Genomic DNA, 12,064 nt, shown 5'->3' on the forward strand with positions numbered 1-12,064 from the left:
TATTTTATCTTCCAGGTCACTTATCCGTTCTTCTGCCTCAGTTGTTCTGCTATTGATTCCTTCTAGAGAATTTTAAAGTTCATTTATTGTGTTGTTCATCAATGTTTGTTTGCTCTTTAGTTCTTCTAGGTCCTTATTAAACTTTTCTTGTGTTTTCTCCATTCTTTTTCCAAGATTTTGGATCATCTTTACTACCATTTCTCTGAATTCTTTTTCAAGTAGACTGCCTATTTCCTCTTCATTTGTTTGGTCTGGTGGGTTTTTACCTTGCTCCTTCATCTGCTGTGTATTTCTCTGTCTTCTCATTTTGCTTAACTTACTGTGTTTGGGGTCTGCTTTTTGCAGGCTGCAGTGTCGTAGTTCCCGTTGTTTTTGGTGTCTGCCCCCAGTGGGTAATATTGGTTCAGTAGGTTGTGTAGGCTTACTGGTGGAGGGGACTGGTGCCTGTGTTCTGCTGGATGAGTCTGGACCTTGTCTTTTTGGTGAGCAGGACCACGTCTGGTGGTGTGTTTTGGGGTGTCCTTTACCTTATTATGATTTTAGGCAGCCTCTCTGCTATTGGGTGAGTTTGTGTCCCTGTCTTGCTAGTTGTTTGGCATGGGGTGTCCTGCACTGGACTTTGCTGGTTGTTGAGTAGAGCTGGGTCTTAGTGTTGAGACAGAGGTCTCTGGGAGAGCTCTCGCCGATTGATATTACGTGGGGCCAGTTGGTCTCTGGTGGTCCAATGTCCTGAATTCGGCTCTCTCACCTCAGAGGCTCAGGCCTGACAGCCAGCCGGAGCACCAAGACCTTCTCAGCCACACAGCTCAGAAGAAAAGGAAGATGAAATAATAATAATAAAATAAAATAAAATAACAAGTTATTAAAATACAAAAAATTTTTAAATATTAAAATAAGAAAATTTTTAAAAGTAATAAAAAAAGAAAAATAAGAAAAGAGCAACCAAACCAATAAGCAAATCCACCAATGCTAGTAAGTGCTAACAACTAAACTAAGATAAACATAAAAATCAGAAACTGGTTAGTCGCATACAGCAAACTCCAAGTCTACAGTTGCTCCCAAAGTCCACTTCCTCAATTTTGGGATGATTCTTTGTCTATTCAGGTATTCCACAGATGCAGGGTACATCAAGTTGATTGTGGAGATTTAATCCACTGCTTCTGAGGCTGCACGGAGAAATTTCTCTTTCTCTTTGTTTGCACAGCTCCTGGGGTTCAGCTTGGGATTTGGCCCTGCCTCTGCATGTGGGTCGCCCTCTGGCATCTGTTCTTCGCCCAGACAGGAGGGGGTTGAAGGAGTGGCTGTTAGGGGGCTCTGGCTCACTCAGGCTGGGGGGAGGGAGGGGTACAGAATGCGGGGGGAAGCCTACAGCAGCAGAGGCCAGCATGGTGTTGCAACAGCTTGAGGCATACTATGTGTTCTCCTGGAGAAGTTGTCCCCAGATCACGGGACCCTGGCAGTGGCAGGCTGCACAGGCTCCCGGGAGGGGAGGTGTGGATGGTGACCTGTGCTCGCACATGGGATTCTTGGTGGCTGCAGCAGCAGTGTTAGCATTTCCTGCCCATCTCTCATGTCCGCGCTGATAGCCGCAGCTCACGCCCGTCTCTGGAGCTTGTTTAGGTGGTGCTCTGCCTTCTGTGGGCAGACAGGGAAGGAATCCCCTTTCCTTGCGCACCCCAAAACAATGGTCTCTTGACTCTTAAGCAGTTTCAGACTTTTTCCCACTCCCTCTCATTTAGCTGTGGTGCATTAGCCCCCTTCAGGCTGTGTTCATGCAACCAACCCCAGTCCTTTCCCTGGGATCTGACCTCCAAAGCCCGAGCCTCAGCTCCCAGCCCCCACCCACCCCAGCAGGTGAGCAGACAAGCCTCTCAGCCTGGTGAGTGCTGGTCGGCTCCGATACTCTGTGTGGGAATCTCTCTGCTTTGCCCTCTGCACCCCTGTTGCTGCGCTCTCCTCCATGGCTCCAAAACTTCCCCGACCCCACCCACCTCTTGTCTCTGCCAGTGAAGGGGCTTCCTAGTGTGTGGAAACGTTTCCTCCTTCACAGCTCCCTCCCAGAGGTACAGGTCCTGTCCCTAGTCTTTTGTCTCTGTTTTTTCTTTTTTCTTTTACCCTACCCAGGTACATGGGGAGTTTTTTGCCTTTTGGGAAGTCTGAGGTCTTCTGCCAGCATTCAGTAGGTGTTCTGTAGGAGTTGTTCCACATGTAGATGTATTTTTGATGTATTTGTGGGGAGGAAGGTGATCTCCACGTCTTACTCCTCCGCCATCTTGAAGGTCCTCCTGATAGTCATTAACTCTTGAGCCAGCCTTTTGAGACTCAGGGGAGGCCTGGGAGAGTAAAGCTTTTCTACATATAAGAGGCAGGTGGAGGACAGTGGGCGGGGTGGGGTTGGGGGGTTCTGTCCTGGGAAGGTGGAAGGCCCCACAGGGTCCTGCTTGGTTACATGACTACTTTCAAGCTGTATAACATGTTACTGGAAAATAGTATATCCCAGTGAACAATAGAACGCAGAGGGGGTTGTTAGGAAATGTTTTATATTCCAGTTTTATATTAACACTACTTGGGATAGTCATACTGTTTTGTTGAAATAAGCTTTTATTTAATTTGCTAGGAAAACACACCTGCTGGTGGCTACCACCTCTACTTAGTTAGCAAGTAAAAAAAGTTTCAAATGAAACAAAAAAATAAAGTTCACAAAAGTACTGTAAAACAAAGACCATAGATTAAAATTTTAAAAATAAATACTCCATTATTTACTGCTGATATTCTGCATGTAGGACAGAAAGAGTCCACAGCTACATGTGATCATTTCTACTCTCTCATATTCTTAGTACCTTGAAGTTACAAATGTACTTTTATACTCTTTTGTGTGGAATGTTTATGCAGGACTAGCCTAGTAACATGAGCATGCTGTCTGGGGTCTTTGTCAAAGAACTGTCTTTCTCTGTGAGTATTGTTACCCCCTTTTCTCTGTTAAGCTCCTGTTTAATTGAGGCTGGTAATTTTGGACTTTAAGTATGTTGATTGTTTTCCTTATTGGTATATTTGAGGTGAGAAGGGTTGATGAAAACAGAAGGGTCTTAATTACCTGGTAATAGGGATTTTTTCCCCCCTCTCTTTTCCTCTGTGGCAAAGCTTTAGGTTCTTTTGATACAGTGAATGGAAGTTGTAGGCAACATGTATCAGAGAAAGTATTATATAGCATTTATTTTAATCAGACCAATAAAATAATATTTTATGAGTTATAAAAATAACTCAGCTATCAATAAAATTACTTTTTGTGATAATAAAACCCTATATATTATATCCTATTCATTATTATATACTTGTGAAGCAAAAATACAGTGTGTAAAATGTAGATTATTTTACCATTTAAATCCAAATATATACATGATACTAAAAACTGTATGTGCACCCCATCTGTCATACTATTTCTTCTTTTAGCATTAAGCCTTCTGCACAAAGTGACTTAGTTCTTATTTTAATGTGGTGGTTTGCAAAGTTTTGAAATTTGTTATTTTTGTTTTTGTTTTTTTTGTTTATATTTGGTGCTGTTAAAGTAGTAGAATCCTTTTGTTCCAAATGAAATCTTGTGGAGTACCCCAATGTATAAAACATAAAAGTTGAGTTTCTCTGACCAAAGTGGGTAGAATGACCAAGTGAACTGCTAAAGCATCTCAACACATCCTTAGAAATATGAGAAAGAACTTAAAAATTATTGTCCTGAGATAATCTTTTGACCAGGGTATGTTAAAAAGAAAAAGAAACAGATTTAGGTTCCCTCTAACTAGTGAATTACTTCTTGGCTATTGTTGGTATTCCATATTGACTCCTCAATATTTTAAAGTATATTTAAAATTTAAAGATTAATTTTATAATGGTTACAAAAAAGCATTGAAAAGTGGGATAGGTATGTATCATTTGGCAAATTCAGAAATTATTTCCAAATATCAAGTTATATAGCTTTTGAGTCCCTCCTGTTTCTGCTGAAAGACCTAAATGAAGAGAGTTGGGGTTGAGCCAAAATATGTCAAGATGATCAGGAAAGTAGTTAAGGGGAATGTGAGAGACTGAATCCATAGGCTAGGAATTATATGGAGGAAATAATTACAGGCGTAGCTAGGCATAAGGCCTCAGATGTTCTCTTCTCTGCTGGTTTCTCCAGCTTTACTTGTTTTAGATTTTTAAACTTAAACTGATATGTATATGTTCTATTCCTCCTGACTCTAACCTCTGATGGGGTTGAAATTAGCTTAATAACTTTGTTTTCTTTTGGGCTTGACAACCTGACAAGGAACTTGTCTTCATGATATTGCTACTTTTGTGCAATATCTGTTCAAATAAGATCTGAATATTTATTTCAGGCTCTAACTTTGAAACCTGGCACCAGTTGTGATTAACCTTGTTTTGGTGGTTTAGCAAAGAATGAGCCCCAAATTCCAAAATCTGTATCCACCCACATGTCTTTTCATAGGACGTATTTAAAGGTGCCCAAGGAATCTTTTCTAAAACCGGTAGTTGCTTTTCTGTTTCAGCATACGTAAGAACTTAGGAACAAATGGAATTATAGGTCACAGAGATTTGTGTCCCCTGGTAAACAGGCCCAAACCTAGATGCAGATTTTGTTAGATCACCTCCTAGTGTTATCAGCACCTGATCACCTCAGATGGCTCGCTGTTTTGTTTTGTTTCTTTCTTTCTTTTAGAATTCTAAGTAGCTGAACTTAGTTGTATTTGAAAATATGTACTGGATTCAGAGGGAGCTCCACTTAGGTGACTGAGTTGCTATGCCTACTACTTACTTTAAGCTGGCCTTCAAGCTGCTATAAATTGAAGACACTTAATTGAGAAGGTCTTTTTGTAACATGATCTTAGAAAATTTGATTATCTTGCCTTGTTGGTTGATGTGAGGCTGGTAGGAGATTATCCATAGTGATGAGTATAAAAGAATCATGGGAAATGGGATACAAAAACTCTTCCCATTCCTTCTCTACCCTTTCTCCCCACATCAGAGAGATACCTGACATATTTAAGGCAGAGCTCTTGTAGTTAGGGAGATGTAGGGCCCTACTAAAAGACAGAAGCAGGAAAAATGCAATAAAGACACATGCTCTTACTATAGAGTACAGTTCCTAAAAATTCAAGTGTTAATTTAAAAACCAAGGAAGATAGAAGATAAGAAATTATTAATTGTAGCTATATGTGTGTGTGTATATTTCCAATTTTATTGAGTAATAATTGACAAATATAATTGTATATAAAGTGTACAATATTATGATTGAAAGATGTAGTGGAATGATTACCAAGATCAAGATAATGAACACATTTACACCATCACCTCACATAGTTAATTTTTTGTGTATGAGTGGTGAGAATGCTTAAGATCTACTCTCAACAACTTTCAAGTATAAATTACCAGATTGCCATATTTTTAACTATAATCACCATGCTGTATATTAGATTCTCTGAACTTATTGTTCTTTTTCTCTTTTTGAACTTATTATTCTTATAACTGAAAGATTGTGCCCTTTGACCTACATTTCCCCTCCCCCCCATCTCTTCTATGATTCTGTGAAACTGGCTTTTTTTATTTTTTAAATTCCACATATAAGTTATACCCTACAGTATTTGTCTTTCTCTGTCTGGCTTATTTCACATAATGAAATGCATAATGCCCTTCAGGCTTATCCATGTTGTCACAAATGGCAGAATTTCTTTCTTTTTTATGGCTAAATAATACTCCATCATGTATATATAATTTTAAAAAGTGAGACTGTTGGATCATATGTTAGTTCTATTTTTAATTTTTTGAGGAACCACCATACTTTAAAAATAATGACTGTACCAGTTTACATTCCCATCAACAGTGTATAAGGGTTCCTTTCCTCCATATCCTCGCTAACATTTGTTATCTCATGTTGATAACAGATGTGAGATGATATCTCACTGTGGTTTTTTGATTTGCATTTCCCTGATAACTAGTGATGTTAAACACCTTTTCATATACCTTTTGGTCACTGTAGCTGTATATTTAAACCCTAGGCAGGCTCTTATCTGCTGGTGATACACTTTGCTGACTATGCTGTATTCTAGTCTATGATCATAAACTATAGCAATTCTAAATCCTTGGATTAATTTTCCCTGTTTCAGACTCAGAAAACAAAGCTGCCTCTGTCTCCTATATTTGTCACTTTGACTTTGTAATCTAGTACTTATGTGCTCTTGTGTAAGAAATGGGTGTAAACATCAGTCAGAAATTATAGCTATAGAAACATCTGACATTGGAAAAAGTTTTTTTTTTTTTTTTTTTTGCGGTACGTGGCCTCTCACTGTTGTGGCCTCTCCCGTTGCGGAGCACAGGCTCCGGACGTGCAGGCTCAGCGGCCATGGCTCACGGGCCCAGCCTTTCCGCGGCATGTGGGATCTTCCCGGACCGGGGCACGAACACGTGTCCCCTGCATCGGCAGGCGGACTCTCAACCACTGCGCCACCAGGGAAGCCTGGAAAAAGTTTTTAATCTGGTATTTTTATCTTCAAACATTTGAAAGGCTAAACAAACTGAGATTTGTCTCTTAGTTTTATTTCTCAGGATATGGATTGCATAGTTTCTCTTGACTAATGGAAATGAAAAACTCAGCCTGACTTCTGTAACCTTAAGATTTATTCATTCCATAAAATTAATCTTTTGGTCACTCAACAATATGCAAAGGAAATATAATTCTTATGAGTACATCAAATAATTCACATTTGCAAGGATTGCTTTATTGGATCCAACTTTTGCTTCAGTGAGGCTGATTTATCTTAAATGTTTTTCTTGCAGAAGGTGACAAAGTACAAATTGAAGAATTTGCAAAAGTGGTAAAGGATATGCATGATGCCTCCAGGTTAGAAGGTAAGTATTGGATTACTTGTGACTGTTAAATTTACTTTTATTGAAGGGATGCCTTTTTGTTTTGTTTTGTTTTTTACCTTTTCTGATTCTGCTAATTTCTGGTTAATATGTTGGCATTGATCTGTTTATAGGTAGGCAAAACTTGGTTTTGATTAAAAGTTGGCAGCTTTCATAATGAAAGAAAAAAGGCTCTTTCTAGAAAGGGGTCTGTTTAAAGCTATTTTTAATCCTTTTTTTGTTTTATGTAAAGTCAGGCTACTTTATGTAAAGTCAGCTACTGCCTTTAAAATTTTTCCAGATATGAATATTCTGTATGTCATCTTAAGCCTCAGACTTAGGACTCCATTCTGTGTATAGGCTTCTATATTATACAATTTCTCATAAATATTTTGATTCTTTAATATTTATTTATTTATTTTTGGGGCTGTGTCAGGTCTTCATTGTGGCATGCGGGATCTTCGTTGCGGCGCGCGGGCTTCTCTCTAGTTGTGGCATGCGGGTGCAGCCTCCAGAGTGCGTGGGCTCTGTAGTTTGTGGCACGTGGGCTCTTTAGCTGAGGCACACGAGCTCAGTAGTTGTGGTGCACGGGCTTAGTTGCCCCAGGGCATGTGGAATCTTAGTTCCCTGACCAGGGATCGAACCCACATCCCCTGCATTGGAAGGTGGATTCTTTACCACTGGACCACCAGGGAAGTCCCTTGCTTCTTTAATAGACATTCCACATGTTCCTTTCTTTAGTTTTTGTTAAATACCAGAGACCACGTGCAGTTTGGTGGCACAGGTTTTCTATTATTTGACTTCCATTTTTGTTTAAAAGTTTAAAAACTAGGATTGAAACCAATGAAGATAGTACTTGTGGAGTTTGTGTACTTTCTTGTTTGGAAAATATGTGTAAAACTTAACATCACTGGTAATTTTGAATAACCATTCAAATGACTATTTGGTCAGTGAGCACTCTCTGGAAAAGAATGACAACACAGACAAATGTTAGGGAAACAAATGCAGAGTCATTTCTGTGGGCAAAGAAGGAGACAAATACTTTACAGATTTTCAATACTCAGTCTGCCCTGGCATATGAAATTACTACGATAAGAGTTTCTCTTTTAGGTTAAGAAATGTGTTTAATATTTTGTTGTTTACATATAAATATTTTACCTGGGTCATAACATAATTAGCATCAACATAGCATAGTAGTTAATTAGATTAGCTAAGCTATGGGAAACAGTGCATAGCAGTAGAAAAGAACATGGGCTATGGAGTATGATAGAGATGGGTTTGTGGTTCTTTGACTTATTAGCTGGCTGCTCACTCTAGGCCATTCTGATTTCTTCATCTTTAAAACAAGGACACTAATAACATCATGTTTCTCCTAGAGTTGTCGGGATCAACTGCAAAAACACATGTAAAGCGTATAACCTAGTTATTAGGTACGTATTATCTGCTTAGCAAATCGTCGTTAATTTTGAAATCAGAGAGCAGGGCTCAGAAAGACTGGCATTCAGGACAAGTAACTTTCTACGTGAAGGAAGAAAAAAAATTGAAATTAAACCATTGAGAAAGGAGAACAGATAGATATAGGTTAGGTACCTGAATCTGGGGGATGGTCACAGGGATTAGGGGGATGGCATTGGACTCTGCCAGCCAGCGCAATGTAAGGCCAATAACCACAGGGAAGAGTAAAGAAGGGCTACCTGAAAAGAGAAGAGTTAACATAGCAGGCCTGAGGATGTTCAGAATGTTTCCTCCATTACTAACTGATCAGGCTAGTTCACTGTGCCTACACTCTCTGCTGGAGAACTTGGAGGGGCCTGGAGAGGAGGCATAGTGTGCAAGTTCTGTGCTTCCCTTCAACAGAGACACATAGAGTCTTAAAGGATTATGGTCAGTGTCTGATCTTGTAGTTTAAGATATTAGGGGTAGGGCAGGCAAGCCTAGGTAATAATGAGGACTAAGGATAGCCATTGGTGTGGATGACTTTGGAAAAGACGTGAAGGCTAGTTAAAGTTAAGAGGTCAAGGTGCTCTGAAGTTAGGGTCATCCTTTTTTTTTTTTTTTCTTTTTTTTGCGGTACGTGAGCCTCTCACTGATGTGGCCTCTCCCGTTGCGGAGCACAGGCTCCGGACGCGCAGGCTCAGCAGCCATAGCTCATGGGCCCAGCCTTTCCGCGGCATGTGGGATCTTCCCGGACCGGGGCACGAACCCGTGTCCCCTGCATCGGCAGGTGGACTCTCAACCACTGCGCCACCAGGGAAGCCCTAGGGTCATCCTTAATGTCATTGGATGATAATGGGATATGGGGTTGAGGGAGGATTATGATCAACATGCCAAAGTCCTTAGAGAATGTGAAGGAGTGATCAGAAAGTAATAGAGGATGGTGTCAGGAGGGTGGCATAGTTGAATATCAGGCTTGAGCCTCAAAGGGGAGGGATAAAGTTTGATTGAAGTTGGAGCTAAAATAGGCTGACAACAGCAGCAGAAAACTAGGAGAATGTTGCTCTGCTTCCTGGTCCTATGATATGTGGAGCACGGGAGGATGAACAGACTCTACTCAAAATGGTTGTGCAAGGAAACAGTATTTTAAAGGAAACCAAGTTTTAGTTAAGACAAAGAAGCAGAGCTGATACAGGTTTTCAGGTGCTGGCAAAGCTCAGATTGCCATTTGCAGTTGCCTCCCAATGATGTTAGTGGGACAGGAAGTGAGGCAGGATCTAAGGAACTAAGAAGCTGTGATTACTATTTGTAGCTAGTTCCTGTTGGTTTTAATAATAACAATAACAATTATTATTTTATCGCTATTAATAATATGACATTTATTAAGCCCTTAGTATATGTCTAACACTGTTTTAAGTGATTTTCAGTACATTATCATATTAATCTCCACATCAACCTTGTGAGGTAGGTATTATTATAATCTCATTATATATATAAGAAAACTGAGCTTTATAGAGGGGTTAAGTAGTAAAAATTTGCTCAAGGTCACACAGTTCCAGGTCACAAATCCCAGAGTCAGTGTCTGAATGCAGGTCTATCTGACTTAATACCTCCTTTGAAAGGGCTGGACATGCAGCAGAATTCCAGTTGCTAGGGTACAATTGAGTCTTGGTAGAATTGAAAAGAAAAGGTATATGAGTCCTTGTGATACTTGTGTTTCATATTTTATATTTCTCATGATTCTGAAATTTATTTCACTCAATAAAGAAAGTTAATTTTGCTCACTACTATTAGAGCTCCATGGTAAAATAACTACTCTATGTAATTGCAGTGAAAAATTCAGCTATATGAGGGCTTCCCTGGTGGCGCAGTGGTTGAGAGTCCGCCTGCCGATGCAGGGGACACGGGTTCGTGCCCCGGTCTGGGAAGATCCCACATGCCGTGGAGTGGCTGGACCCGTGAGCCATGGCCGCTGAGCCTGCGCGTCCGGAGCCTGTGCTCCGCAACAGGAGAGGCCACAACAGTGAGAGGCCCGCGTACCGCAAAAAAAAAAAAAAAAAAAAAAAATTCAGCTATATGAATCATTTTGGTTCTGCTAATTTTATTTTATTTTTTTCAGTTCTATTATTATTTATTTTTAAAATATTTTTTAAAATATATAATTTTTTTACCATATTTTCAGCTTAAACACTGTTCACACTGAACACGTATGGCAGCTTAACCTACCCAAATAAGAAGTTTAAGGAACCAAAACTGTTCTAGCTTTGTTAAAAGAAAAGTTGTGCTGCAGACTATTGTAGTGATGGTTAACAAAGCAAGGAAAAGCAGCACTCAAATCATATATTGCAGTTTCTTTGTTCAGTTGGATTATGGGTTGGTCAAATGTTAGACTTTACACAGGTATAGCTATGATGCAATGACTCCTTAGAAGAGGATGCAATTCGCAAATCACATACTTTCTCGATATAACATTAGGAGAATTCAATATTTCTTACATGATAACATACCATAAAAGCCAGGACTTAGGTTCACTACCTTGTAACCTCAGTAACCAAAGACATACTTGTCTATAATGAATTATTTCAAATTAACTAACAAACCTTCTTCAGAAAAAGGAGATTCTTTTTGATGGGGACAAATGCAAATTTAAGTCTGAACTGAGAAATTCACTTAACCACTAGAACTTAATTTAAATTTACTCATTTTAAAAAAGTTTAGACATTAACAAGTATTAGTTAACCCCAAAAGAACAGTTTAGTCTCAAAAAGGACAATTCACTAAGATTTAGAGGTCATTTAATTTGGTGCTTTGACACAACTTGACTAGTGCTTCTTTCCTCGCTGTCTTCACATCAAGCCATGGGCCAATTCTATTTTCGGTAAATATTTGACAGCTTTTTACCTAATAACAGTCTCAGCACTTTTATTAAGCATGCAAGACTAACAAGACTTTGGCAGTGCATAAGTGTAACACAGTGACAAGAGAGAGCTTTTACAATTAAGTCTCCTAATACTGCCTTCACAGTGTGGAAATTGTGCTACATCCACCAAAAGAGAGCCCCATCTACTCAAATATTTTAGTACTTCACCCCAGGAACAAACTCCTTTGCATTTGGATTCAGAATGCTCTTGACCACAAGATCTTACAGGGAAGAGCCATCACTGATAACACAGTCATTAAATTGGTCTTGGATTTGGTCCACAGTCTGTGGGAGATCTCGAGCTGGAATAAACCACTCATGTGGTTTATTCCAGCATTTCTTGGAAACAGCGTTCAATAAATTCTTCCCATAACTCCTCTTCTATTTGTCTGTTGAATTCGTCTTCATTTTCCATCCACATGTACTCTGCAAATGGATTGTCATCTTCATGAGAATGACCGTTAATAATCACATCCTCACTGATGATGCTTGGGCTAGTACTGCTGTGACTTGGATCTTTCATGGTTGGCATTAGATGTAGTTTTTAACCCAGTGCATGACAGCGGGGACGGCAGCCAACGAATCCGGTCGGCCTCTGCGGATCTCCACAGGCAGCACCGCTTCCCCACTCGAGGTGCGCTTAAGTTGTGCTAATTTTATATTAGCACCAGAGAAACATGGTAGACCAAGAACTCTTTGCATATTGTACTGCTGGACATAGAATTTCCTGAGGGCTGGATTATTCGCTGAGATTTCTTATTCCTCAATTCAGGAATAAGGCTGCCACTGACAAAAGCCTTTAGTGATGGCTACTGC

The 12,064-nt window shown here is 39.7% G+C and overlaps 1 pseudogene; it reads right to left on the reverse strand.

Annotated features, from left to right (window-relative positions):
- Nucleotides 1-11,288: 11,288 nt before the first annotated feature.
- LOC102989029 (polyadenylate-binding protein-interacting protein 2-like) lies at nt 11,289-11,771 on the reverse strand (annotated as a pseudogene).
- Nucleotides 11,772-12,064: the final 293 nt, after the last annotated feature.

This window comes from Physeter macrocephalus, chromosome 14, assembly GCF_002837175.3.
Source record: "Physeter macrocephalus isolate SW-GA chromosome 14, ASM283717v5, whole genome shotgun sequence".
Classification (NCBI taxonomy): domain Eukaryota; kingdom Metazoa; phylum Chordata; class Mammalia; order Artiodactyla; family Physeteridae; genus Physeter; species Physeter macrocephalus.